Source organism: Sapajus apella, unplaced genomic scaffold (genome assembly GCF_009761245.1).
Source record: "Sapajus apella isolate SASKATOON/1434 unplaced genomic scaffold, GSC_monkey_1.0 scaffold36, whole genome shotgun sequence".
NCBI lineage: Eukaryota > Metazoa > Chordata > Mammalia > Primates > Cebidae > Sapajus > Sapajus apella.
This window is the reverse complement of record NW_022436976.1, coordinates 1571035-1576548: the sequence shown is the minus strand read 5'-3', so window position 1 is coordinate 1576548 and position 5514 is coordinate 1571035.

The following is a 5514-nucleotide window of genomic DNA, read 5'->3' as shown; positions in this document are numbered from 1 at the left end:
CACCTCCCGGAATACCACACTGAGAACTAAATTTTAACAAGAGATTTGGTGGAGACAAACAACCCATATCCAGACCATAGCAGAGATTATAACTCAGTATTTCCCAAAGTGTGGTATGCATGCTAAGGTATGCATAACTGTACATAGAGCTCACACCTTAATTATCTTAATAGTTACAAATTCATTTTAGTGTGTAGAAGAAACTGTTTAACTTGTTAATGACAAGTAATACTGGTATTCCATATATGGCAGCAGTGTGAAATTTTACATTTAATTGAAAAAATAATTTTAGAGAAAATAAGAAAATAGTGTTACACATGGTATTTGAATATGGTAGAAATTGTGCAGATTGTCTGTGAATGATGGAAGTCTAGGATAGCTAAAAGTAATGTGGTCAGAGTTACAAGATACACCTGAGGTCAGGAGTTCAACACCAGTTTGGCCAACATAGTGAAACTCCGTCTCTACTAAAAATACAAAGATTAGCCTGGCATGGTGGTACGTACCTGTAATCCCAGCTACTTGGGAGGCTGAGGCAGGAGAATCGCTTGAACCTGGGAGGCGGAGGTTGCAGTGATATTTGGTGGGGACAAACAGACCATATCCAGACCATAGCAGAGACTATAACTCAGTATTTCCCAAAGTGTTGTATGCATGCTAAGGTATACATAACTGCACTCCAGCCTGGGTGACAGAGCAGGACTCCTTCTCAAAAAAAAAAAAAAAAAAAATAACAAGATACTTAAAATATTCATTGCTTTTTAGGGGCTATTAATAGCAATGTTGGTTCTAACATTGCTATTGATGAATTCTAAGATTTGTAAATTAACACTACAAATCTTTTAGAGGTTAATTATAATCACACAAAGTTCACCACCAATTCAATCTTTTTTTGGCTTCCAAAATGACACCTGCTATGAAATGTACTGATCCCTGCAACTTACTTTGAAATGCACAAAAAAGTATGAAAATAATGGATAGATATGTAAGCAAATATAACAAAAAGCTTATCAAATTATGGAATCTGGATGCTAGATATATGGTTATTCACCATAAAATTTTCAACCTTCCTATATAGTTGAAAAGTGTTCATAAAGGTTAAGGGAAAAGATGCTGGTATGGCTTCTTTTATGTATATTACCTTGGTTTTATAGGTGAGTTTGTTACAGAGTACAGATCAAACGTAGATTTATAACCTTGAACAGATGGCACTTTATGCTCTGACATTTCTTATCTGCCATCTTAGACAAATAGTTTTCACTAACCTAACGAATCAAACCTACTCTTAGGTAAAGAGGGGGTTTTACAATGGCCACAGGGGGAGAAAAGGCAAGAACATACGCAAACAGGCTGGCAACCTGCATCTCATTTCTTGAACAGAGGTCAAGAACATGGGGTCACTGTTCAGTATCTGCAGCTGCCTAAAAAATGTGAGTTGTAGGCATGCTGTTTCATAACTTTCACACATACACAAAAGTCTTGAATGTGAGGGGCTTTCCTGTTTCTTCATTTAATATATATTGCACTTTATTAAAGTTGAAATTTTAAACTCTTCGGAAAATTATTTTGAATAGAATTTCCAAAATATATGGAATACAGAGAGCAACACCAAGTTTCTACTACATATACACCTCCATTAAGCAAAAAAGCAAAATTAATCCAAATAACTTAAAAGATGGCAAGTGGCCTTCTTAAATAAGAATGAAGTTAACCCAACCCAAGGGCAACGTTTATGCATTTTCTCACATGCTTAAAACAAACACTTGACATTGAGGAAAACGAAAACCTTAAATGTAGTGCCTGTCCCTAAAAGTGGTTTCTCTGCTATTTTTTCTAATAAGGAAGAGTTCTACTTATAGGGTTCATTCAAGTTTATGAAAATATTTTCTTTTAACAAAATGAAAAATAGTTTTTTCCAGTTTTAGAGAAAGTGCATATGAAAGTAAATTAAGTCAGAGGATATATTTTGCTTTTTATGATTTCTATAAAGAAATAAATGATGCATTTTAACATCTTTCTTAAAGATATTCCTTTGTTATACTGAGATGTGCATTTCCATTTACATATCATTTAAATAACTGTTTAGACCCTATTCTGCAGCAAAAAAATGCTACAAAAAATTATCCCAAATTTACCCACCCACTGATTTATAATGTCACTAATTTTCCCAAGACCACTTTAACTCTAAAAAAACAAAAATCATCTTTTAAAAAGAGATAACATTACTCTTTTAACCAGAAATAATTTATTACTCAGGAGTGAATTTTTAAATTATATAGACATTACAATTATAGTACTTAGTGTTTTCCTGTCAAAAAGACAACCATTCTCTAAGTATCCCATTACAGTCATTCACTGATGCACAATTAATTGAACAGCTTCTATGTTATAGTCCTTAGGTATATGGGACTAGATATACAAAGTTCTTGCTACCATGGAGATTACATTCTAGAGGAATGGACATAGATAATACATGAATAAACAAATAATTTCAGATAATGATATAGCCTTGATGAAAATAAGCTCAGGTGATATGACAAAAAGTGACAATGGATGTGGGTATAGTTTTTTAAACATTTTTCTTCTTAAATTTGGTTTCAATGTAAACATTTACCAAAGTGATAAATATCTACAGTTTAGTCATATAGTACCATAAATATTTATTAATGGCATTTGTTACAAGAAACAAATCTCCATCTGCTTCTTCCCCTTATTCTCAGAGCAGGCTGTTCAGAAGCAGGCTCTTTGAAGTGACATTTGAGCAGAGAAGCGAATGACAAAAAGACACTGCCTAAGATCTGGATAAAGAGCTTTCCACACAGGGGCAATGATAAAAGCAGGGAGCCTCAGATAGGAATGAGGGTCCCCAGTGTTGCTGGAGCTGGGGAGCAAGGGAGAAGGCCTAGGAAATGATATGGTTTATCTTTTTAACATTAGCTTCTATGAATAGACTGGATCATGGCTGTGGAGAGGGGAGAGGGAGAATGATAGCAGAGAGGAAATAGGAGATTGAGTGATAATGATGGCTTGGACTAGGGTGTTAGCAGTGACAAATTCCAAGGCAGTTTCAGACACATAGCACTCAGACCTGTTGATGGCAGGGACATACTGGAGGATGGGGTAAGGAAGACTCCAATTTTGGAGCAGCAGGCTTCTGATGAAGATTAGGAAAGTGTTGTGTATGTTTTTCACTGTTTCACCTGCACGGCATCCAAATCTCCTTCTTGTAGTCAAAGAATCCACTATGTAAGTTCTAGGAAAGGATGCACACTAATTCCTCTCTGCCTCCTGGAAGCTGGAGTACCATCTCATGCTTCTGTTCGGGACTGAGAATCAGGAATAATGTAGAGTGAGGATTTTTTCCAACTAACTCCAGTGGAGTACATGGAGCTGCTTAGTGACAGTGACAGCAACAGCAGCATCCTAACCAGGCATGGTGTTGATTGCTGCCATTCTGACCACCTAGCCTCTCTTAATTTCTGTTTATTTTCCAAGTCTATTTCTCCAGCTTACCCATAAAAGAAAAAAAAATTAAAATGGAGGAATGAAATATAAAGGGCATAAATCTTAAGTATGCAACCTGATATGTAAACACCTATGAAACTACTACCTTGACCAAAATGTAGAAGACTTTCAGCACCTTAAGTCTTCCCTCTGATACACTATTTCCTCAATAAATTCAATTTCTGCCTGAGTTAGCAAGTCCATTTCTGGTGGAGGCAAAATGCAATCAAGAAATCTGATTGTGGCACTTCAGTGTTTATCAAATATGACCCTTATTGAATTCAGAATGAAAATAGGTCAGGAAAAAGAGCAAAAAAGCATTTCTTTTTGTACCAAAGTCCTCAGGTGAGTAAACCTTAAATTAAGACTTGTTATTTTTAATCATAATACAACTTTATCATACCAAGGTACCTAAAACTTTATGTATTTAATTTATAAAATCCTGACCATCAAAGTCAGTCTGTGGTCTGAACACTAAATTCTTTTCAGGGACCACACCACTATTCAACCCTGTTTCTTTGGGGTCTCTAACATATAAAGCTACATAATCTGGAATTTTCCTGGAAGTTATTATGTGGGACTTTACTTAGATATATATATGAAGTCTTCTGGCTTTTTTATTCTAGCAGTGACTCTATGAGCACCATCACCAAGTACAGAAACATTAGTACTAACAGTTAACAGGACATTATAAGACATTTTAATAACTACTATGTTAACACTATCAATGTCCAATAGAAGGAACTCACTGAAAAAACATGGAGTCATTTCAGTCTCATTTGATGGAACTCCATCCTTCAGCGGCTCAGGCCTTACTCCTTTCATAGTCCACTGGCAGATTCTTTTAGCACCTGCTTCAAAATATATCCAGAATCCAGCCATATCTCACCATCTCTGTTGTTTCTATTTTGGTCTGAATTACCATCTTTCTAGCCTGGATTACTGCAAAATTGCATGCTTGAAAGTAATAGTGAAATGCCTTCAAAGTTCTAAAGAAAAATTAGTTTGAACCTAGAACTGCAGACCCACTAAAAGGTAAAGAGTGAGGAAAAAATAAGAGCCTTGTCAGACACACAAGGACTCCCAGTTTATCTCCCATGCACCCTTTCTGGGGAAGAAAAGGCACTTGTAAATATACGACAGCAAATAAACAGAAAAGACAAATTCAAGAAGGTGTGGGATTTAAAAAAAAAAAAAAAAAAAAAGAACATAGGAGTACAAAGAAAATACATCCTGAGATGATAGCTAAAAATCACTTTGTCCAAATTCGATGAAGCTGATTAAGAAGCATAAAATGATCTCAGGGTTAGAATGAAGAACATACTTTTTTTCTTCCTGTCAATTCTGTCAAAGAAAAACAAAGACAAGAGTATAGTTCTGGAATCCCAGGGTGAGAGCTAAGAGCACTCTGAACAAATCTGATAATTCGACAGTATGATTAAAAGAAGAGCTACAATAAAGCAAACAATTTTCTTCTGTCAAGAAATAAAAGCAGGTTGGATGTAGTGGCTCACACTATAATCCCAGCACTTTGGGAAGCTGAGTTGGGGAGGATCGCTTGAGTATACAAGTTTGAGACCAGTCCTGGCAACATAATACCCCATTTCTATTTGAAGATTTGTTTAAAAAAAAGAAATAAAAGCAATTAAAATCTGCAAAAGCCATGACCAATTACATAGCAAATGACACATGGCATGATTTGGGGACGTTGATGGCTGGCTATAAAAGAATCCATTTGGCCTTTATGCTTGGAACATTCCACATAAATCTGCACAGACTTAAGGATATGCAATAGATACATAGGCCGGAGGCAGTGGCTCATTCCTGTAATCCCAGCACTTTGGGGGGCCAAGGCTGGTGGATCATGAGGTCAGGAGTTTGAGACCAGCCTAGCCAATATATGGTGAAACCCTGTCTCTACTAAAAATACAAAAATTAGCTGGGCATGGTGGTGTGTGCCGGCAGTCCCAGCTGCTCAGGAGGCTGAGGCAGGAAAATTGCTTGAACCCA